The following is a 25,585-nucleotide window of genomic DNA, read 5'->3' as shown; positions in this document are numbered from 1 at the left end:
TTCTCCCTCGCAAAATACGGCGTACAGACCAATAGTAATGAATTAAACAACATAGGCAACCTGCCTGCAAGGCTAACAGAGAGCTACAAAATATTCATAACTCGACAGTAACAGAAGGTGTTGAATTCAACAATGGGAATTAGTTCTCCAGTAGGTACTCGTGAGACGCCGAGAACTACAGAGCGTAATCATTCTTATGCAGCTGACAAATGAATAGCACCATTGCGAGGGGCACCGACTGTGAAAGTCACAGTCTCATGCACTCGACGCGCAGCAGGAAGATCGAATTAGACTGGCGTCTCACTGTGAGCAGTTGCAGACAAGGTCCGAGCTAGAACAAGCACAGTGGACACTTACCTGATAGGAGTCGCTGTGAATGGTCCGCACTGTTGTTCTCTTTCTGTGGCGCACTATCAGTTGCAAGTCTGCACATCCGGCCGCATCACAACTGCGTGCAAAAACAGCTTATCACAATTTCTGCAGACGTACAAATATATCGTCACGCATGGGGGGTTCCGTGACTAATAATGAGTTCTGGATTGGATGACTGGATTTATTGGCACTTCGATTGCGATTGCAAACAATTATAACAGCTCACACTCAGTGACTGGCTAAAGACTCGCTGCATTCCTTACTGGACCTCGAGTGTCTTCCCTTCCGCTGTGACTGACTTGGTTCTGATTTACCAGTCGGTCACTTCTTCAGCTCAGCTCTCTTATGAATACAATCGAATCAAGGCTCACTCTTCTGGAATGAATTAATTTAACTTTTTTACAACTTTGGTTAGAACCGAAGATAAGTTCCTCTATCATTCTGTTTTTCCGTGTTTAACCGTTTCCGCGGTAACGTGCTTACCGAACCGTTGTCCAGCAATGGATTATTCCGCGTTTATTCGTTGCAACGAGTACATGCTTACCGAACCGTTGCCTAGTAATGGTCATATTCGTCACAATATTAAGTCCAAAATGACAGCAGTTTTACACATCATAACGAATTATTCATTGTACAGATATTTACACAAAAATGGTAACGGCATGAAAAATAGACCTGGACATTCTCAGGTGCTGAAAACAGTGGCGGACGTTTTGCTCAAATGATGACAGCAAAATTCTAAACTAATCCATTTTATATAGCCTGGTGTTCCTCTAATTTAACTGTTAAAATTTCTACACCATAATTGATGCTTCGATCAATAAAACGTAACATTGACAGACTCGACTGGGGCAAAAAATCGCCCTGAGTGACTTATTAACGAATCCCTACAATTGGTCCTGAAACGTTAAAGAGAAACAAGTATCGTTAGTTCTTCCCAGAGCTGCTTGTTTCCTACATGCCGCAAATATACTTGTCCCGAACCAATGAAAGGTAAGGGCTATGTTTATTACGGAGTTCGTCACTGTACGATTTCAAAAAATTTTTAACAAATGATTTAATTTTCCTGTTACGTCTAATTGGTGTGCAACTGGGTCTCTCTCATCGAGGCAAGCAGAGACTGGAGGCACTTCAGATCCGTGGTAAGAAAACTGTGTGGACATAAGCGGGAAGTTTCATAATTTGTAATTGTCCCTGATGAGATATTATTACGATGGTCAAACCAAGGAGCACGCGGCGGGAAGGGCAAGTAGCATGGAAAATAAGAGAAAAATGTACACACTTAGAGTAAGGAAACATGAAAGACAGATGCCGTTTCAGGAACTTGGGACTGGACGCCAGGAAAATAGTAAAGCTATTCCATAAGAGGCCGTGGAGGCCTATAGGGTTGCGAGACGTCGAGGCTCCAACATTTTCTATAAAATCGGCTCACAGATGGCGGCGAGGTTGTCAGCCTTACGCGACGGACGCCCTTCAACCCTCCCAGGTAGATTCTTGGTACTCATTTCAGTTCGAGACTGAGTCGACCCCAGGGCCATAGTGCGGCTGGAAGGATTAGCAAAAAAAAAGTAAGGGTATCCCTGTAACAGGCCGTGGAAGCCCATAGGGTTGTGAGATGTTGAGGTTCCCACATTTTCTGGACAATCGGCTCATAGATTGCTGCAAGGTTGTCAGCCCTACGCGCCGGCCGCCCTTTACCCCCAGGGATATTCCTGGTAATCATTTCTGTTAGAGGCTGAGTCGATCCCAGGGCCATAGTGAGGCTGGAAGGATTAGGTCAATTGAAAAAATCCAATGACCTCATCGGGACTTGAACCCGCGATCTGGAAGGATTAGATCAATTGAAAAACCCAGTGACATCATAGCGAATCGAACCTGCGACTTTCCCGCTTCTAGCATTGTGCCTCAACCGACTATGTTACCGCGTGCCACCAGGAAAATGCATAACTCCGCTGTTCCATCGCTGCTCAGCGAGGACGACCTAGAAAACAAGAGCATCGCTCCATTCTTGTTCTCATCCTCTCTGTGTTCGATCGACTTCTGAACTGAAATGCCAGCTTCGAAATTTGACTATTTTATGACCATTCTGCACGAATCCCACGGGAAACACAGCCTGTATTGTTGACAAAGCCTGTTTACCGCGCTGTTGTCTAGCAAAAACAGATCTCCTAATTTTCCGCGCGTTTGCTACTGAGGGAATATTTTTAGCGATTCGTTGCCTACAATTGGCTAGGCGCGGACCACACAGAAAACATTTCTTGCAATACCTTTTCTATTGTTGCGTGCGCCTATTTCTTACGTTGCCTAGAAATGGGACGTCACAATATCAGATTGTCAAATAAGTTCGGACTCCTTTCTAAATATCTTAGAATTTTTTCACATTTGTCATTAATTATAACCCAGAGAGTTTGTCTTGAATTTGCGTGGTCCCTGGACAGGCAGGGGCTCCCTCAAGTTCCGCTCACGACCAATGATTGTTGGAATGGAAAGTAACAAGACAGACGATGCTGTGAATTCTGGCAATACTGTCCCCCGAATTGAGGCAATCAATTATTTCAGAAATGTTTACTTTGTAATAATTTTTCCAGCGAATAAATTATGAGTAGTTCAGTTTTCAGAGGACGAAAAAGAAAATGCGGTCCTAATGAATTACATAAGAACTCGACTGTAACTTGAAACTTTTCAGAGTACTGTTTAAAATTTCCAACGTCTGAAAGTTAAAACAAACTTTATTCTGAAAATTTCGGAGAACCGACTGATCGATAGTACTTTCATACTGTCTATTATTATACAGTACAGCCGGTGATAAGAGTTTTCATCATTATTAATCACAGATTTTTTGTCCCTTGGCTGAAAATTCTAATGGTTAGCTCTCGATTTTGATTAAACTTGTTCGAAACTGTTAAAGGTAAAAAGAAAAAGGTCGTGAAGGCCCATAGATTTGTGGGACGTCGAAGCTCCCACATTTTCTAGACCATCGGTTCACGGATGGTGGTGAGTTTGTTCAAAGAGTTAATGCTGCCTAACACCGCTAACATGAACGCTTCGAAACTTATACAGGATGTTCAATCAAGGAGGAAACTTCGATACACCGTTGACCGGGCCTAATACTTCTCACAGATTGCTACTGTAACGGCGCGCGTTAATCAGCGCTAATGGCTCATTCTGCTATCAGCAGTTACAGTAGCAATCTGTGAGGAATGTTGGGCCGGTCAGCGCTGTTGCGAAGTTTCCTCCTTAACTGAATGCACTGTATCTTCTGGGATGTAACACCATGTTGGTTAACAGTTCACAGACGTTTCAGAGCAAAATGCTGCCTGCACTGTTGGGGCCCACGATTAAACCAAGAATGTATTCAGTAAGAGTCGGGCGGCAAGAAAAGCGAATCTAGTGTCGAAACCGACAAAATGAGGCAAGGAAATGAAGTTGCACAGAAGCAACGGCAGGAAGGGCTGAAAGCAGAACAGGATATCGCATAAAACTACAATTTTCATTAGACTGTTCATTACAGACTCATCTTTAAGAGAAATACATGAATGTGATAACATGCAAGCCTGCACCATTACAATCCAATTCTCGCACTGATATACACCTCTCTCTCACATAATTCTTGCCACGAATTCACAGCCGTCGGCCCAAACATCTCAGCATCTCAGCTGCAGGGAAGCACAGTGCGTGAGAGATTCCCCAGGGTGGGACGGGAGCACAAGCGCATCAAGTAGGCCGAAGGCAGAGATAAGGAAAACCCACACCTAGACTTTCACTGCACCACATTCGAACCTGCAACCGAGGCGTGTGCTCGGTCGAAAATGGAGCGCGCCTTCTTTACCTTTCCCCGCCATTTATCAATCTACTGTTCTACAGCCCTTGTGGGCCTTGGCCGCTTTTTCAGTTTCTTAATCCATACGCACTCGGTAGGACTCCCTGGGTGGGAGATCAGCCCGTCGTAAGGCCGCTACCTACACACAAACACATAATAAACGCACATACATCCGATGCCTTGGGTGGGATTCGAACCCACGATCCCACTGTTCAAGCGGGAGAAGACGGTTCATATTTTACGGGGCCCATACACGTACGAGTATCGGCTCGGGTTCCAATGAGCCAAACTCGCCCGTGTGTGGGTCGCCACGCTCATATGTGTGTGGTGAAATTAATCCGAGCCCGGCCCCTCGACGAGCCGGACTCGTACGTGTATGGGGCGCCTTAGACGGCGCGGCCACTGTGATCGGCACCTTTCCCCGCTGCTGACAGATAATGTTCTCAGAACTAGATGAAAAGTTATACGAGACTCTTGTTCTAACGGCAATCAGCAGAACCCCGGGGCTTGTAATTACTGCTACCAATTTGCCTTCGTCTTTCTGTTCTTCTTCAGTCAGTCACGCTGAATCAGCTACAACGAAATGAACACTGAAGCTGCAGAAATAAGTTAATTTGTAACGTAAAGTTGAAATCTCGGTGAATTTGCTTATTGTGTATGAGCAGTGGCAACTGCTGTGTGTTTACGGTTTAAATAAAGCGGTAGAGGGTCCCACTGGGTCCTGCCCGTCACTGCTATGGCCCAGGCTTTAAAGAACATACAAATCAGCACGCTACTTCTCTAACTGCCGGGATAGCTCACAGCCCACGGTCTGAACAATAGACGAATCGGAGTTCGAGTCCGCCAGGGACAAAATTTCCTGCTCTGTGGCCTATTCAATCTGTTAGCCAATGGACAAAGGCGGATCTATCATGGGAATAAAGGGGCAGAAGCTTGAAGCTCACCACTCACCTCCATGTAACAGAGCGTTCTAGAATGTGCAGAGCTATACCTTCACTCCACCATACGTCTTAATGACGCGATTCTATGTTAGACACACGGACAACTCTACCTTTTTTACTTTTACCTGGGCCTTGATTTTAACTGCGGACAGAGGACAGTATTATTCCGGTGACAAAAGGACGAAGGATCAATACAGGATTCCAGGAGGGATGTACAACGTATGCCAGAGGATCTAAAACTTCACGACAGCGCGACCCTTCAAAATAAAACAAATATTTAATGATACGCATTCGCATTAAACAGAAAGAAAGCCCTCACTGGTGTGTGTCGGCTATGCCGTGTTCTCCTAAAGCACTCTGCTGAATCTTACTGACTTTCCGAAACTGCGCGTAGATACAATGTTTTAAATAATTCTTGAAAAGGATATTGTCTTTTGTGACAGTACACAATGCAGACTGGAGTAAGTATACGGGACTACACGGCGTCATGTCCCAGAACATAGTACTCTTCACACACACACACACACACACCGCTGTGAGAATCTCAAATCCAAGAAAAATTTTGATAATTCGGTGACCAACATCACAGTACGTCCTGACCACCTTTGGGGATTAGGGCCCACAGTTTTTAAAGCCACGATATTCACAAACCGCTAGGGTAACTGACCAATGAGTAACTCTTGGCGATCCTTCGGAACATAGATTATGATCTTATCTCATTCCAGACCTTCATGGCTTAATTCAACTCTGATAAATAAAATCTCCACGTCTGTGGTTGGGAATATGAAATTCTGTAACGATAAGTAACAGAAATGTACCTAGAAATTGTGTCTGAAATATTGTTCGGACATCGGCAATTGCATAATTGGCAATGGTGCAAATCTTTTATGTTATATCTGAAAACTTCAGCGGAATAGAAACTGTCTTACTGAAAATTACATATGTACTAAACTTCTTGTTTTTTAGGGTGAAAAGGTAAAGCTAGCCTTGTAATATGCCGTGGAGGCCCATATGGTTGCGAGACGTTGAGGTTCCCACATTTTCTAAACAATCGGCTCACAGACGGTGGTGGGGTTGCCAATCTCAAGCTCAGGCCGACACAATGTGAATTTGATTTAATATAAGGCAGTTGAGTGTTCAGTTGTGGAATGCTAACCAATGGGCAGCAAAAGCGGAAGACTTTCCATTGATAAAATTCGTACCAGGAAACGTCTAGTGAAGGAACTGCAAAGGAATAACCATTGCAGAGAGCTGTTACCAAGTGACGATTAGAGGAAACAGACTGAGAAGACTTAGTGTTGAGTGATTTGTAGTGTGGATATCAGCGTTAGTGTTACGGTTATTTGTAGTTACGACCTGTAAGTGGTCAATAAATCTATTCACCAATCCAAGCCCCGTCTATAGTCACTAATATACGTGACAATAATATAAAATTGTACCTTAAAGTGATGAGTGTTAGGAATGTATACTGAACAGAATTGGCATACAATAGCACGGACTCGTTATGCCTTAATTTATTTTGGGTCCTTGAAGTGAATTCTTTGCAGGGAGACATAACAATCCGCCATATGTTTCAGCTTAAAAATATTGTCTAAAATTTTGTGACGATGACACATTAATATAACTGCTGTGTTTCTGGACATTATCCATTATTCTTTTTTATTTTAAGCACATAATCTAGCTTCCGAAACGTTGTGCTTTAAATAAAAACAGGACGATGGATAACGTCAAAGAACAAAATAACTCTATTGAAAATATTGAATAGCTGTCTACAGTATTTTACATCGAAGGTGTACAAATAAATTGTCGCTTCAATTTTACTTCGGTTCATATCGGCCACACACAGTCTTTACATGATATGAAACTCAAACCGAACTCTTTCCATTTTTAGATAAACGGCCCATCGTAAAAGAAAGAATATAGCGTAAAACACTGACCTAATTGAGTTCTACAAATTTAATTAGAAACATTTTTCTATGTGTTGAATACGTAAACGACACGAAAATGTATGGTATGCAGTGTTAATAATGTTCCAACAATGGGTGTCACTCTGAACTCAGTTGCGTCACTAACTTCCATTATAGCCTGTACATTATTCGCTAGCTAGTTCAGCTGAATTCCTCTTTAACAAGAATGGTGATTGCCGTTGGGGTGGGAACATTTATTGTGATATTAATTAACACATCCGTGTCAGCTACGACTGCATATTAAGGACAGTGAGGTATAAAAGCATAGAGGAAATTAATTTCCGGTTTTATGTAAATGAGTAACTTTGCAACATGCTGGACACAGGAAAACCCTGAACTGAACTACATCACAAATTTTATTTATAGTGCATCTTTGGTTTTCTACATCATTCGCTGCTTCCGAAATTAGTTCACTTCATAATGTTGTATTTTAGCGTCCTGTTGCACCACCATATCATGGACGATTAGTTCACTTCACAGATCTGACACCTCCCACTGTATAATTTTCTAGTCTAGGTGAATGAAATTTAAAGTCCATGAACGGCTGTTTTCACTTTATCTGAACTGTTGTTTGGTGCATACTCGCGTTATTTAAATGCGTTCATTACACATCCCTCGTAAACATGAAGTGACGCAGAACGGCGTGTGTAATGTGTCCGTTACTTTTGTCACTTAACACAACTTGCAAATAGACGTCAATAATGAGCTTGTAAGAGAACATATTGTCATGTGTATTAGTGACTATAGAAGGTATGGATTAGTGCATAGATATACTGACCACTTATAAGTCGTAACTACAAATAATTACCACACTACTGCTGATTTCCACATTAAAACTCGCTCCACACTAAGACTTATCAGTCTGTTTCCACTAATCTTTACTTGGCAACAGCTCTCTGCAATGGCAATTCCTTTGCCGTGTGTTCACTAAGTATGTTTTGTGGCAACGAATCTTAGTTTCCGTTGCCCGCTGGTTAGCATTCCACAGTTGAAACCTCAACTGACTCCTGTAGTCCACGTCGAAGTCACATTGCGACTGACGGTCAGTCAGTCAGTCAGTCTTGGTGTCGAGCCCCATCTGGGGCTCATGACCAGATATTAATTACCTTTAACAGTTACGGCCTTGTTTTCGTGGGTTGCCCTCTCTGACGAGATGACGGGTCTGCCTTTTGTATGTGCTGCTGGCCCTTGCCAGTGCGGTCTTTCTAGAGTCTGAGTCCCTTGGGACTCGAGATCATATTTTACTGTCTCAGATTTGAGACTTCCCTTTTCGTCGCCTAACTCCTCGGCACGGACCCCACGGAAAACATTTTTCTCTCTATTGTTGATAAAGCCTGTTTACTGCGTCTCTGTCTAGCAATGGGCATGGCGCCGACCACACAGAACACAAAATTTGCATTATTTATTGGAAAGGTTTACTGTCTATTTCTTTTAGGAATTTGCAGCGAATTTATTTTCTATGCACAAAGAAAATTGCACACACAATGAGATTGTCCTTTCAGTATAATTTCGGCTCATCAATTTCTCGAGGAAATTTTAATGGGTTTTATACTGACAGTAAGTAAATAACTTGCTTTCTGAGAATTTCATTAAATTATAAAATCCATCTACATATTATTGTAATGTTTAATTTCTACCAACACTCTTTAACGAAGTTATCGGTGATTACATGTATTCTGAGAATAGAAAATCATAAACAGTGTTTCGAGAAAATGAGATTATGAATCTTAAAGCATTTAAAATGCGATCCGAACATGAAACATGTAACATGACACAGAACTCAGAAGCTACTGCGCCCAAACTTTCCTCAACACGTTCAAGTCAGTGTCACCGTGGTTGCTAGGCTGCTGCTCTCAGCAATTCCGCATCAGCTCTGCAGGTGGCAGCAGGGTGTGTTCACGAGTAGAACGTTGTTATTCCCATACGTTACTTCGCACTGAAATAGCCTGTAGCTGTTCGTGGATTAATTAGCAACATGATAAAGAGGTAAAGTTGTCCTTGTGCTAATCTAATCAAGCACTACGCCATGAAGGTGTATGTGGGAGTGGATGTATAGGCCCATATTTTCTTGACCTTGGCGCTGGTTGGAGATGAGTTGTCAGCTTCAGTCCCCGGCCGCTTTACCCCCGGGAAAGAGCCCCAGGTACCCATTGGATAGAAGACTGGTTGCGCCCCAGATCCGGTCTGGACGACGTAAAGTTCTGGACTCTACCGGGGCTCGAACTCCGACCCCTCAGCCATCAAGCCTGTAGCCAGTCGCTGTACCGACTCTTGTTTAGCAACATGGAGAACTAAATAATATAAAGGGGATGGACAAAAATATGGAAACACCCAACAAAAAACACATAACCGTGATTAATATGGTGTAGGACAACCTCTGGCTTGCAGTCTCCTTGGAATGGATAAATAGAGGTTCTGCATGATTTGCAAGGGAAACTTGTACCATTTTTCCTGCAAAACATGGTTAGTTCTGTTAACGATGATGGAGGTGGATAGCGCGCACGCAGATTGCTCTCCAAAACAGACCACAAAGGTTCAGTAATATTGATATCTGGCGATTGTGTGGGCCATGGTAGACATGACACTTTATCTTCGTGCCCTGAAAACCAGTCCTGGACGATGTGAGCTGTGTGAACACGGGCATTGTTGTCTTTGTACATTACATCACCATTGGGGAACAAAGTTTGCACCATGGGATGGACCTGGTCGCCCAAAATGGTCACATAGTCGTTGGCAGTGACGTGACCTTGCAGGGTAATGATGGGTCCGACAGAATACCACGATATGGCTGCCCATACCATGATCGAACCCCCGCCATGTTTCGCTCTTGGCAGCAAACAATCTGGATCGTAAGCTTGGGATGGCGTTCTCCAGACGTAAACTCGGCCAGAAGTCGGAAACAGTGTGAAGGTGGACTCATCCGACCAAATGACCGTCTACCATTGCTCCATAGTCCAGGTCTTATGACTTCGGCTATACACTCTTCTCTTAGTGGCATTTTGATCACTGATGAGTGGCTTTGGAATTGCAACTCGTCCAGAAATACCCTGCTTGTGGAGTTCCCTTCGTACTGTTTTGGTGCTGACAGGGTTTGTGAGCGTGACATTCAGTTCAGCAGTCACTTTTGCAGCTGTAGTCTTCTTATTTTTCGTCACAATCCTACGCAATGTTCGTCTGTCTCGATCATGCAACACACATTTCCGTCCACGCTGGTGTTTATCGGATGCGGTTTTTTCAGTCCTCCTGTGTGCGGTCATAATCTTGGATACTGTGCCTCGCGAAACACCAAAAACCTCGCCTACCTTGGTTACGGAAGCACCCACCATATGGGCCCCAACAATTTGCCCGCGTTCGAATTCTGTTAGCTCTGACATGATGCACAAAAAATGCACAGAACACTGTCTCGACAACAAATGAAGCTTGCTACGTATTGGTGGAGGTTTTACAGGTAGTGGTGTTGGGCAGATACGACAGCGTCACCTACAAACGTCGCTAAAATAAACACTTCAATTCAGGCATGCATTTCACGACGTGTTTCCATATTTTTCTCCATCTCTTGTATATATATATTGCCACCTGTAGGGTTGTATATACTGTTGTAGTTAGGGTTGCATTTTACATGGTACATCCTGTATATGTTTTTATCGTTCTGCCGTAAAATGTTTATGTCAGTAAGGACTTTCACTTTTGGAATTAGCCGAAGAAGTTCACTGTGAATCCTAAAACTTCTGGTTTCGTACTTAAAACTGAACACGGAAACCAATTCTCGATTTTGGGACATCCTGTACAAGCTGATATCTCGTATCAGTCACACTCAAAACAAGCGGAACCGGCCTATCGTACACTTGTCGCTGTCACTGGTGTTACTGTGGCTGGACTACCGGTTTGCTTTATTGCAGGAGCGCCAAACAAGGCAAACACGGGGCTTGTACAATCGCATCCATTCCAATTTTAACTTCTAGCACAGTATTATTCCCCTAATAATGGGAGATGCTCGTATATTTTTGCAGAAAAATTTTATCGACTGTCAGTTCACTTGTCTCAGCCTTTCTTTCTGGGATTTAACACCATGTAATCTTACGAATTTCATTTCAGTGAAACATGTTGTCTCCAGCTTCAGGGTGGACGCTGAAGACAAAATCAACACGTTACTCCAAAACATCAGCATCCTCCTAGCAAACTACACAGTTTGATTTCACATTCCTTGTGTATAAGTATTGTGAGGTATAGACCCATTGCTAGGCAATAACTCGGTAAACACATTCCCGTGGGAGCCAACGCGCGCAATATTAGGACTTATAATGCTAGGCAACGGATCAGTAAACATACGGAACAATTGAAGATGTTTTCCATGTGGTCCGCCCAGAGACTGTATAACGAAAAGTTCCAAGGGAGTACTGAGTTGACAGAAAGAGAGAGTTCAGTTGAAGAAGACTTAATTTGAGTGAGTTTTGTCAAGAACTGGGTCGAGTTCTGGAGATGTCAGTTCCAAGGTGACTGGTATGGCAAGGAAGCAATTAGGCCGTGAAAAGACTTTATGTGTGATTTGAGGTGACGGTGAGACTTTTGTAACTCCGTTGCCAGGATAGGACTAGTGAAGACTGAGAACCCTAGTGCGTGTGCAAAGGTACATTCTAAAGTGTGCATATCAGCAATAGCGCTGTACTGTCTGTGGTTCCGAGATGTGTGAATAAGGTGTCAATATTTCCAATCATCCAATCCAGAACCCGTCTTATAAGTCGCGCACAAACCACCTATACGTGACAGTATTAGTTAGTTAGTTATTGGAGAGGGTGGGTTTCCCCATGCACTTAGACCTGTATTGGTCCATTGTGCTTCCCTCTATGATTTCTACCAGTCTCTATATCCTACCGGTACTGGTGCTTACCATCAGTCCCGCCCAGCCAGCGAGACCGGCTCTACTAGCTGAGAGGTATCTATAATGCTTCCCCCTTCTACCAGAGGTATTAGAGACTGCTGTTGGGCGGGAAACGTCCGTCATTTGGCTCAGTGACCTCCTTTGGAGATATTAGGTTCTTTTACGTGCCGTAAAGCTACGACACGGGACCCACGGCTTAAAGTCCCTCCCGAAGGACTTGGTCCCTGAAATTTTCCGCCCTTAAAAATTCCACCACCTCCGCCGGGTATTTGAACCCGCGTACTACGAGTCATGATGTGGGAATTTTACCTCTAGACTACGGAGGCTGCTGTACGTGAGAGTATTAGTCTCTTTGGGTATGCAAGTTTTGTGGGCTAATTTTTGTTCAATCCTACAATGACATGTGCATAAACTATCACTGAGCAACAGCGATAGTGGCCTCAATTCCCACTACACTCAGCCTACTTCTGGAGACCAGACTGCCTTGTGGCTTTTGTTTTCCGGTAAATCCAGAGAATTAACCGCAAAGTAAAGATTCCTCCTGGAAATCCCTCATACGGACCACTGGGTCTATCAGCTGCTGAAATGGGCTAAGGACAAAAGGTGATGTCCCAGTTCTTAATTAATAACTACGACACGAAGACAAATAGCTCCACCATTACGACCTCGGCACTAGATGAAAGTATGTGGTCAGCTTCAGGCCCCGGTCCGTTTTATCCCTCAAGAAAAGACCCACTGTACCTATTCAGTAGGAGGGTGGGTAGATCCTAGTGCCGGGTTGAACGGTGTGGAAAATAGTGAGGGGATAGTCGACCGCCCCGTACTTCCAACGTAACTGCGATGTCAGAGAAAGTAAGTTGAAACCCCTCTCCGAGCATTCAAAAGAATCGCTTGCAATACGTCGCGTGACCTGGAATGTTCACTCAGCCAGTGTGTAATACGTTGAACTGCAAACATTGCCAGATATAAAGAAAAGCATCACGGAACCCCGCATCGCACCGACAAGACATAAATATTAATTTAAATAATTTTAGACTTAAGGTTAACTATAATATTGTGATGACGACATCCGAAAATCAGAATAAACGTTCGTTGCTAGGCAACGACCTGGTAAACACATTCCCGCTGCAACGAATACGCAAGCAACAATCGAGTAACTTCTGTTGCTATGTAACTGCACTGTATACACGCCTTACCAGCAATAGAACGGCTGTGTTTCCTGCGTTTCAGTTAAAAGTGGTTGAAACGAAGGGTTCAGTTGAGAAGAATTTGGTCGAGTTTCGAGAGGCCAGCCTGCCAGGATATGAGCTAGGGATGGAAGTGAGAGAGAGAGAGTCGGTAGCAGAAGGTGAGTGAGAAGAAATGGTAAGAAAGGAAGTAGGCTGTGTGATTTGAAGGGACAGTGAGACTGGTATAAATCCGTTGCTAGGATACTACTAGTGAAGACTGAGTATCCTAGTGCTTGTGTAACGGTGAACTCTAATGTGTGCAGATCAGAGATAGCGCTGTATGGCCGGCAGTCCCGAGGTGTGTAAATGTGTAAGTTGTAACATACCCAATCATCCGAAACATAACCCGCCTATAAGTCGCGAGCAAACCCCCTACACGTGACAATATATAGAAATCAATGGATTTTAAAAAATAATACTAATATGGATTCATATTAGGATAACTGAATAACAAGAGACCTAATTTGGAAACTGCCCGATGATCCGAACAAGGCTAGAAACAAGTAGCAGACGCTAAATAAAACCAGTGTTAGTACAGTGTGTTGGACGGGTTTTGTATGAAAAATGTGCAGTGTTGACGGCCAAACAAACCACACTATAACACACACACACACACACACACACACACATATATATATATATGTTGTGGCATTAAAAATTTGTGTTCAGAATTGTTGTCTTCTGGGTGATGATACAGTGTGGTTATTTTCGTACTTGGTTTCCAGTTTATGAGACAAACTCCGTCTTAAGCGCAAGAATTTAATTGTAGTTCTTCCTTCTTTCCTTCCTCCACACTACATGCCAATTTTGGAAATCAAATTGACGTGTGTAGGTTAACAAAGATTTTATACATACATACAATTGAAAAGACTGGTGTTTTAAATTTTAAACTACGGGCAGTGTAGCAGCTACGTAAGAATATACACCTGATGATGGCCATTTAGGGCCGAAACATGTAGTGTGGAGGAAGGAAAGAAGGAAGAACTACAATTAAATTGTTGCACTTAAGACGGAGTTTGTCTCATATATTGTGTGAGTGTAACAGGATGCTTAAATATAATATTGGTTTCCAGCTGTTCATAGGAACCTGGTCCCGTTATTTTTAAGACAACAGAGACAGTCAGCGCAGATTCTCACGAAACGTCGACGACTAATTACGAAAATAACTACATGGTGTCGTAACCAACAAGATCGGAACAGGAACATTTACGACCATGAGTACGTCATATCTCATCAAGGTGTCTCGTGGCTGCATGGTGTTATATCTCAGAAGACAAAACTCTTCACACAGTCGCTGTGAGGACCTCAGATTCCACAAGGCATGTTTCTTCTACTTCTGACACAGGGCTACTCTTTGAGCAAGACTATCCCTGTAAATATGAAGAAAAGGCAAATCTCTCCCTGTAACAGGCCGTGGAGGCCCATAGGTTTGTTAGACGTCGAGGCTCCGACAGGTTTTTCTAGGCAATCGGCTCACAGATGGTGGTGAGGTTGTCAGCCTTACTCGCCGGCCGCCTTTTACCCCCAGAAATGTTCCGGGTACTAATTTCTGTTAGAGGCTGAGTCGACAACATGGCCACAGTACGGCTGGAAGAATTAGGTTAACTGAAAAATCCAATTACCTCATCCTGTCTCGAACCCTCGACCTTCCGGCTTGCAGCATAGTGCCTCAACCAACTACGCTACTGCGTGTCCTAAGCCGGGACAGCGTAGTCCGTATAACGACTTGCTACGGGTTGGACGACCGAGGGGTCGATGTTCGAGTCCAGGTAGGGTCAAGAATTTTCTCTTCTCCACGTCGTCCAGACCGGCTCTGGGGCTCACTCAGTCTCCTATCCAATGTGTACCGAGGTCTCTTTTCCCGGAGGTAAAGCTGCAGGGACGTGAAGCTGACCACTCACCTCCAAACAATTCCGAAGTCAAGAAAATATGGATTTATATATCCACTCCCCTATACACCTTCATGGCATAATGCTTAATTAGTTAAGACTGCCCCTGTGTTTAACTAAATTCCACGCCGTGAGGACGTGTGGGAAAAGTGAAGTTCTATCTCCATGAATTCTTAATCCCGGCTTCAAGTGCCGGTCACTTTACCCCCTGTGAAAGGGCGCCGGTGCTCATGGAATACGTCCCTGCGTGGGTCCCAGAGCCAGTCTGCTTCTTCCCGGAATTTCAATTCCCCAGCTGTTCCGCTTCTGTCCTATTCATATGTGGAATGTTTACGCATTAAATTTAGAGCGGACTAAACTCAAACATGGAATTAGTCGCATAACTGAAGTGCCAGTACAGTATGTATAGTAAAAATGGTTTCTTAACATCATTTTTGCACCTGTAACACTAATTTATTTTTACTCCTGCTGTTAAAAGTACGAACATAATTTTTCCAATAATACTGGCTTCGATAATTTAAGTTTTATTTAAAGGGCAATAAATTTAGTGTGATTCAATACAACATGAGATTTCTGAATTACGACGTACGACTAATAGGCTATAACAAACAAAAGTAAAAACAAGATCGTCGAAGAAAATTAATTTACTTGTAACTTCATTCACTACAATAACTAACCTTCTGGAACCGAGACCTTCTTGAGAAGCCGCCAGTTGCATAGCTACTCAAGAGCTTCCCGGCATTTTATGGAACCCGAAGTTTCATTACCTTATTCACAAGTGCTCTCCATCAGTCTCTATCCTGAACCAGATAAAACCACTCCATACCACCCCATCCTATCTCTAAGTTCCATTTTAATATTATCTACTCACCTACGTCTTTCCTTCATTATGATATATAATTTAAACATACAGAATTGTATTATGATGTATATTTTAATTCTCAAATTATAACGTATGGTTTCAGCATATCCAGTGAGGTATACAGGCTTCAAATTGCACAAACCTAATTGAAGAAGTTGACCCAGGGAGAAGAGCTCCTGATTTGTATTCCCTGCAGGCAAGTGCCGGGTCAGCATCTTAAATTAGACCTCATCCTTTTTTTTTTAATTTAATTTGGTTGCTGATTTACAGTCTACTCTATTGACAGCAGGGTAATACGTAAATGTTCGGGCGTCGTAGTAGCTTGTCATTACGCGTCTCCTAGATTAGGTCTTCTGGCCAATGACGTTGTAGTCTTCTGTTCGCCAGTGGTTGGGCGGCGAGTTCATTTATTAGATGGTTGTCGTGGTCAACGATGCGATCTCTATGTTTGATGGCTTTTTTGTGATAACCTCCTTTATGAAGGGTATTCCGAGATCTGCGTGAAGGGTTTGATTGGATACGAACCATGGAGCGTTTGTTATTGAGCGTAGGATTTTTGACTGGAACGTTTGTAATACTTTCGTATTGGAGAGTTTACTGCATCTCCATAGTTCAATCCCATATGTCCAGATGGGTTAGAATATATTATCCAGTCACATAGCGAACCGACGCTATACACCCTTGAGTTCCTGTCACCGTCATTTCATTAATGCCAAATATACAAATGAGCATAGAGAGGATTTCTAAATACACATATGTAGACCCGAATTAAGTTTGGAGTGTAAATCATGTTTTCAATTTGAACTGCATTCCTAACGTCACCGCAGAAACTCCGAAGTAATTTGAAGTAATCAAATGTGACGCTCCAATTCACGCAGTAAGGAGGTTGGTCTGGAGCGAATACAGAGAAAACTGAATATGTTGCTGTCTCTTCACTAGAATGCAGGGCAAAATCATGACATAAAGATAGCTAACAGATTCTTTGAAAATGTGGTACAGTCAATATTCTCAAAAACGAGAGCAACAAATCAAAATCTGATTCATATGGAAGTTAAGATCATATCGAATTCGGGAAATAATTGTTACTTATCAGTATAGAACGCTCCCTTCTCGTCCGCTGTCTGAAAACACAGAAATCGGAATATACAAAACCATAATGTTAGATGCTGTTTTGTATGGATGTGAAACTTGGTCTCTTACATGTAGGGAATTATATATGCTGTTATTCGAGAACATGGTGCTGAGACTATCAGGACCGAAGAGGGATGAAGTGACAGGAGGTTGCAGAAAACTGTGTAATGAGGAGCTTCATAACTTGCACTCCTCTCCAAGTATAATTAGAGTGAACAAGTCAAGGAGGATGAGATGGGCAGGGCAAATAGCACCCATGGGAAAGAAGATGAATTACATACAGGTTTTAGTAGGAAAGCCAGACGGAAAGAGGGTATTAGGAAGATCTAATTGTAGGAGGGAGGATAATATTAAAATGGATCTTATATATACTAGTAGAATGGAGTTGTATGGTAATGAACCTTCAGGTTCCATAAAATATTAGGAGGTCTCGAGCTGCTGAGCTACTGACGGGTTCTAGAGAAGGATTTGGCTCCATGAAGTTACTTAGTGCGATGATCCACCTATATAGACTAGTTAAAATCCAAAGAGAACGATCTTTTGTGTTCTAAACCCATACACTTCGGAAACAGCTCACCTTTCCCCATGTTGCTGCTGATTTCATGCTTGGCTTACTCTTCAACCCTGAAAATGGAAGCGATATACTCCATCGAACCGTCGCGGCCTTATATCCCAGAATACCGTACCCTTCAACGTCATCCTATTAACGAAACTCCTTAATGCTAGATTACGGGTGGATACAGACAGCTACATAAGGAGTTAAACAATGTGCCACGTGAAAGGAACGCTAAGTAGTCAACAATAAAATTGATTAATAACTTCGCCATATTACTGACTTAATTAAATGCCTCCCTTTGTTTAACTTAATTTAGTCTCATATTCCATATCTTCCATCGTGGCAGACAAAAGTTACCAACTTCAGAAGAAATTAATGTCTCTATTCATCTGCGTCTCCATGCCTTGCATGCGAAACAACTATCTCCGACTGAGGTATGGCGTGTACGCCCGTCGCTGTGTAATAGGCGAATAAACAACGGTGTTATACAACTCGTCTCTAAACAACGGATCGGTAAACACGTTCCCGCGGAAACGAATACGCGTACTGCTGAAAACGGGGCTTTTTTATTCCTTCCGTGCAAAGTGTGGAGGCGGGGTAGAACACTACCGTAGCCCTGCGAGTTCATAAGAGGTGACGGAAAGGAAACCCGGTACCTGGGGGTATAACCGGGCCACACTGTTCCTGGGGATGTATATACGGGGACGTGGCCCTCCAAGTTGCGGGAGTCTCGAATCTGAGACAGTAAAATATACTCATGGATCCCGCGGGAATCTGACCTGAGAGTGACTGCGCTGGCGAGGACCAGCAGCAACTTTAAACGACCGACCCATCCTCTCATCAGAGAGGATTTTACCAAGGGCCATGACCGCAAGTGTTCAGTTGAAAAATAAAATTACTGGCCGCGAGTCTCAAGGGGCCTGTAGAAAATATGAGCTGATTGGCGGTAAACCGCCAGCCGTAAAGTAAATCTGACTCTGACTCAGTTAGTTGGAAGTGAGGCTGCGAAGGTAAGACAAGGGGGTTTGTGTGAAATGGCCGCTAGCCTGGGAGTTAGTTAGTTGTCAGTTGTCGGTTGAGGACTGAGTTCTGCACGGGAGACTGTGAAGATAGAATCTGAGGGCGTGAAGCTGCAGAATCTCATTGTTAGAAACCGTCGCTAGGGAACGGCTGATAACACAGATTAGCGATAGCGTTGTAATTGCTTGTAGTTCCGATAGGTGTGTGTGTGTAAGTGGTCAATAAACACATTCACAAATCCATACCCCTTCTATAGTCACACATAAACCTTGGCATTAATTATCTGGGCTATTTTGGGGCGCTTTAGTATCTAGACTACATAGCACGGAATGGTAAAATGACCGATGGATCGGAGAGGGCCTGGAAGGCGGTGCCATTGCTCAGAGAGTTAGTGGCCGGCTTCCCAAGGCAGAGGCGGCCAGGTACAATCCTGTCAGGTCATGCGGCCTTTGTAATTGTGCAGTGAGAGGGAGGCGGATTTCCCCTGCAAATTCTCAATGCATGGATTCCTTCATATTCATCTCTCATAATAAGATGATGACGCAATAGCTCCCCCCGTATTACTACGCCCCGGGAATTAAAGAAACTAAGAATTTGGATGGAAGTCGTTGCGGCCTCATCGAGGTACTATCCCGGAATTTGCCTGGAGAGGCTGTGGAAAAAACAGGAAGAACCTCAATCAGGATAAGCTGTTTGGTGCTTAAGGTTCGAACCGAGTACCTCTACCAGTCTGCTAGCTGAATCTCGTTGCTGGTGTTCGCAGCAGCGTCACGTAGAATCGGTCTGCAAGGCCTCTGCCATCCCCCTCATCCCACTTTCGCCCTACTTCCAACGAATATTTGGCTTGTGGCCAGCCAGGTACATTCGGCAGGGCTGACTGCGGGGATGTAGCACAGTGCTCTGTCCTTCACTTAACCTCACCGCTACAGCCACACAGTGTAGGCAGAGGCCTTCCGATGGGCCGATCCCCGTCGAAGGAGTTCTCCCGAATATCTAAAAGTTCCATACTTCCAGAAATTAATTCTGAATTAGAACATACCAGATGAACTAATCTGTAAGAGGAGGAGGAGGAGGAGGAGGAGGAGGAGGAAGAGGTCCTCATGCAGCTGATCATACGTGTTAGTCGCGAATACTATGAGTGGCCAGCACATATGTGTACTTCTTGGAATTTACTCGAAAGCTTTGTCTCTAGTTTCAGTAAATAATTGGTTGTGGTTCGCATCCAAATTTAATAACGTGGCGACAAAAGTAATATAGGCGGCATATTCTGTGAACTTATATTCAGTGGAAATGCCCTAATTGTTTGGAAATTAAGTGCTCCCCGCTACTGTTACCCCACCTACCAGCAGACGCACCGTTAACATCTGTACAGCTCGTCGCACAGATAACAGAGATAGGTTTCTGTGGGCCTATTCACGGTAACGGACCGATAGCGTAACATTTTAGGCTTTCACGGCGGTGACTATGAAGAAAGCAGTCTTCTGGGATTTGGCACCGTGTATATGCGGTGTCAACCGACGTTTCGGAGGAACGTATCGCCTCCATCTTCAGGGTAGAAGAAAAAATATAAGAAATCTGCAAGCGAAGAGACCGTGAGAACCGGTAAAAGCAGACTGTGTGGAAATATACACAGCTATGTGTGTTTGAAAAGTTTTTTTTTTCGTTGGCGCTACAGCACTCGTTTGGGCCTAGGCCCACCTCCATGAAACTCTCCGTTCACTTCGGTTTTTCTAGATATTAGACATACGGTAGGACTCCTTGGGCGGGTGATCAGCTCGTCGCAAGGCCTCTACCTGTACACAAACACAGAAAAACGCACACAAACATCCATGCCCTGAGTGGGATTCGAATCCACGATCCCGGCTTCCGAGCGACCGAAGACAGTGCATTCCTTAGACCGCTCAGCTACCGTGACCGGCATGTTTGAAAAGTACAATATATAAATTGGATGCGCGCAGTTTGGACTTCTCACGTAATACTGCCTGGAAGGTTAAGACATGGACGGAATGCTGCAGATTGCAGTGCGTGCATTTTTCGGCTGGAAAAAAACATTACGTGATTTGGAAGTTGTGAAATATTTTTGCACTCACGTGGAAAGGAAATGCGGATATTTGATAAAAATATTTAAGAATATATTTAGAATTAACATGAGAAGAGGTAACAGAGGAATGAATAAAAGTGTAGAGAAGGAGGCACAATAAGGAGCTTCACAATTCAGACTCGTCGTTGAGTAGTATTGTTAGGAGAAAACGGGACGAGCACGGAATGATACAAATGGATATAGAACTTAAACAAATAAGAGTACTGATTCGAAAAATGCTTTTATTTCTCAACATAATCTCCCTGTACATTGAGGCACTTGTCCCATCGTCCCACAAGCCCCTAAAAACTAGCAGCATAAAATTCTTTGGGCTAATGTCGGAACCAGGCGGTGAGTTCCCTTTCTACAGCTTCATCGTTGGGAAAATGTTCAGCCGAAAGATGATGTTTAAGAGGGCCGAACAAATAGAAGCGGCTTGGAGAAAGGTTGGGGCTATACGGAGAATGCTCGAGGACTTCCCACTTGAAATTTCGCAGCGTCTCATTTGTCTTGTTGGCAGTATGGGGACGCGCGTTGTCATGCAAGAGCAACACGCCTTTGGAGAGGAGTCCTGGTCGCTTCCGTTGAATGACCTTACGAAGTTTCCTGAGGATGTTACAGTAGGAGTCGGCATTTATGGTTTGTCCTTAAGGCTGGAATGTGGTCAGCAGTATGCCTTCGCGACAGCAGTCCAAAGAATTTTATGCTGCTGGTTTTCAGGGGCTTGTGAAATGATGAGGCAAGTGCCTCAATGTACAGGGAGATTATGTTGAGAAATAGAAGCATTTTTAAAATCAGTACTCTTATTTGTTTAAGTTCTATATCCATTTGTACTTTACTTATTGACTTACCTACGTATATCAACAAACATCAACACAGAAACACAACAGTCTCCTCGCCCACAACATTTAACATCTGATGATGACCACTTCGGTCAAAACATGTGAAAACTTTTAAAGTGACTAGCTTTTATAAAGTTTTAATAAATTGTCTCACATAAGGCTGTAGAACTAATTGGAAACACCAAGCGAAAAGCGCAACAGGATTATACAATACAATAAAATTTTGCTTCAGTGTGATTGCAACTACGCATTGTAGTTGTGGGTAAAATTCTTTTCCGGTATCCCGCAAGGCATTTAATATTAAATGATATATCGATAGAAACCAGAATCCGGCTCTTAAATTCCGAGTATATGTGACTCCCCCAGTCTCTCCACCCGCCATTTTTCTCAATTCATAAATTATAATCCAATAAGCAACTTCATACAATACTCCGAAAATACTTGGAATGTCGGTAAAAAGAATGCAATGTTCTCCCTGTGTTTAACTAATTACACATGACGCCATGAAGACGTATGGGGGAGTGGATGTACAAACTCACGCTTCTTTGACCTCACCACTAGTTGGAGATGAGTGGTCAGCTTCATGCCCCGGCCGCTATACCCACGAGGGAAGAAATGTCGGTACCCATTGGATGGGAGGCTTTGTGGCCCCCAGAGCCGATCTGGACAACGTGGGTAAGAGAAAATTCCTGCCCCCACCGGGACTCGAACTCCGACCCTTCGATCGTCCAGCCCGTAGCCAGTGACTATACCGACTGAGCTACCCCGGCTCTCGGAATCGGTAACATCATTAAAACAGCAACAGTGTGATCTGTCACGCAGATCCTAAATTCGGAAACTGACACTTTCAGATCGACTTTTCAGAGAAATGCGGTGCGATTATTTCATAAAATTCTTGAAATTATCTAGTATGGTTATATTCTGATTAAACAAAAGAGACTTAATATTATCTTTCAGCGAAAGAAAAACATTTTCAATCAGTTCACAGCTGCGGCATTCTATCCCGTTTACAAAACTTCGTAATGCACTGGTACTCATTCGTCGCTTCGCAGGCAGCCAGTGAAGTGGGCGGGTACATTTGACGAGTAGTTGCGAGGTAGCGAAGAGAGCTAGCAGAAGACGTACCACGTACACAAGCATACACATGCAGACAACCTTTAGTCGCTCGAATTTGTTGTGCTGAGAAAGTGGTCACACGTTTTATACCAGTTTTGCCTGCTCATATGAAATATAAATTAGGCTCAGTGCGTGGTCCATTAAACTAGGAACAAATTCTTGCATTTGTCTACAAGTACTGTCGACTACAAAAATTATGATGTGAAAACTTGCCAAACAAAGAAAAATGGTGCTTAAGACAGTAGTTTCTAACCTAATTTATCGTTACGCTTTTTAAATAACTACGTTTCGGAAATTGGGTCTAATTCCTTCATCAGGTGAACATGATAAAGAGAAGAGAGCTTATGTTGCTTTGCCCAAATGAACAGATAATCTCAGTGGTATGAGAGTAAACGGGGCCTAACAGAGTAACTTTTTGGTATTCTTATTCTGCTCACCTGATGAAGGGAGTATATAATTTCTGAAATGCAAACCTAACGGTTTCTATATGAAAAAGAACTTGGTTATTGGGCAGTGACGAAAACAACAGTCATAACAAGGCGTCACACCGTCCTCTCGTCTTAAAATGTGTTATGGAGAAGACAACGTACGTAGCTGCAGTCAAACGCACCTTCATTCACCGCACTGCGTTCAACTGCTGGAAAAGAGAGTGCGGGCTGGAGTGCTCATGTCTGCCTATGCAGGTGCTCGCCTGTGCCAAGAGAGGTAATGCAGACAACGCAGGACATGTTTAATGGGGCAACTGAGCTCTGTATAATGGGATTAATAATGGGCATGCCATGCACTTTAAACTGTTCAATTTACGCAAGACAACAATGAATTCGAAGTAAAATCAACACTAACTTTCTACCAAGTGTTGTACAATAAAAGTAAGAAGTGCTCAAACCGCCCCTTGTGCTTCTTTCTTACCGTTCGAAGCCTACGCATATTAGAAAATTGAGAAGTCACTGGTCATTCACCGATTTTGGTAACGGTGACATGACAAGCTCATAAACAAACGTTTTGGTACTGATTCATTTCAGCTTAGTATGATATGATTAGGAAAATGTATGTAAAATTGCCAACAAAATTAAGTTGGGAATGAAAGAGAGCTCTATTCATGTCGTTAGAGAAACCAGGAGAAGAATCTGGTTCTTTCACGTCAAGAATTTGTAAAGCACAACGTAGATTACTGGGTAGATTTGACCACTCCAAACGTTAAGGTAAATAAACAATTAACTTTACCTTCATTTATTTCACAAGCCAGAAACGCATTGTTGTCGCTTTTACCACTAAAACAGTATAAACAACACAACAGTAACAACAAAAACAACACAACCACATGAAAGTATATTGTTTCGATATAAACTGTGTTGTTATCAACACCACGAACTAGCGAGAGCAAGCACGTACCGTCCCGCGCGTGTAGCACGATCTACCCAAACACTAAACCGAGGTGGGAGTGGTCGCGCTGTGTAGGGAAGACTTGCCCATGGTACGGGACGGTGGAGTGGGGAAAGGGGGGCTAACCATAGCGTATAACATGGGGGAGGCATGACAGCAGCGACGCCTATCGGCAGGCACATTCCACTATGCCAGGCTACATCAAGTTCGGGTATAAAGGTAGTAGATGGCAGTATAAGCCACACAAACAAATGATCGATACGTAAAAACGTAGCTGTGTCTTCAGAATTATAATGATCTAACTGCTTTTCCAAGCGCGTTCTTGATTTTCATGTAGTAAATAGATGGATCTCTTTCATTCTTAAGGATGAAAACTGAACTAAGAATACCGAACAGATGGGAACACTCGAATACTGGAACTAATGATTCATTAAGCAGTGGACGTAAAGAAATTTACATGTAATTAATTTCAAGACACATACTTTCCGGAACTTCATATCCTCGTTAAAATTCTGAGAGCTCATTGAAGATCTTGTGTCACCATTTCACGGACATTTGTTATTGTGTCCACATTTCGAGAGGTTGAAGGACGACCGCTTCTTGGATCATCCTAAAGATTCTCATGACCGTCTTTAAGCCGTTTAAATTTAAGGTTTCAGCGCAACAGACAGTTCGCAACATTTCGTAAGTTTCAGTTGGAGTTCTACCCAGTTAGAAACAAAATTTGTTATTCATGCCTTGCTCCGCGGTTAAAAAAGTGACCGCAGTTAAAAACGCATCTGAATCCTGTCCCCTGCCAATTGTTAGTAAGACGAAGAACTACTTTTAGATTACAGCAGTTCGTTTCGTCACCGCCTAATGTGAATGTGGCAGCACCGGTCAGAGAACTTCATGACTGTAAAGGTAAAGCTATTCCTATAACAGGCCTTAGAAGCCAATAGGTTTGTGAGACGTTGACGTTCCCATATTTTATAAATAATCGACTAACACATTGTGGTGAGGTTGTTTTCGTCTTAAACGCCGGCCGCCCTTTATCCTCAAGAAGATCCCTGGTGCACATTTATATTAGAGGCTGAGTGGAACCCAGGGCCATATTGCGGTTAGAAGGATTAGGCTAACTGAGAAAACGCGAGATAATACATAAACAGCTCTGTTGGTCAGTATGGTATTTGATGACTCTGAACCAGCTTCACATGTTCTTATTATGAAATAAGATAAAAAGATGAGGATATTGAACTAGAAGAAGCTACGAAAAACAAAACAAAAACATAAAATCCCAGGTTTGGATAATGCGCGCCCGAGCCTAAACTGAAACGGGGATCTCCCGAGAACGAGTTGGCATTCTTACGGTTTGTGTCAATCTGCTGCTTGCAATAATTTAGTAGTGACAAATGAATCCATTTCTCGATGTGCGCTATGACTCTACAAACATTTCCGTAATTAAAGCGTTGCATTAGCCAGTGTAATTATATAAATTATATATCAAAATGTTTTAAGC

The 25,585-nt window shown here is 43.2% G+C and overlaps 1 protein-coding gene across 3 annotated transcripts in view; it reads right to left on the bottom strand.

Annotated features, from left to right (window-relative positions):
• The window catches only part of LOC111867947 (synaptotagmin-7), a 980,264-nt gene extending 954,734 nt beyond the window's left edge, over window positions 1–25,530 (bottom strand). For 2 of the 3 annotated variants that reach the window (XM_023858204.2, XM_023858215.2), the window contains exons 1-2: window positions 23,929–25,530; window positions 358–448 (exon numbers count right to left, since the gene is read on the bottom strand). The gene's annotated coding sequence lies outside the window, so the exon portion shown is untranslated. The remainder of the gene's footprint in view (window positions 1–357; window positions 449–23,928) is intronic. The other variant, XM_023858224.2, reaches the window with a different exon arrangement.
• Between the last annotated feature and the right edge of the window lie 55 nt (window positions 25,531–25,585).

The sequence above is a fragment of the Cryptotermes secundus genome, unplaced genomic scaffold (genome assembly GCF_002891405.2).
Source record: "Cryptotermes secundus unplaced genomic scaffold, Csec_1.0 scaffold67, whole genome shotgun sequence".
NCBI lineage: Eukaryota > Metazoa > Arthropoda > Insecta > Blattodea > Kalotermitidae > Cryptotermes > Cryptotermes secundus.
This window is presented reverse-complemented; position numbering and strand designations above follow the sequence as displayed.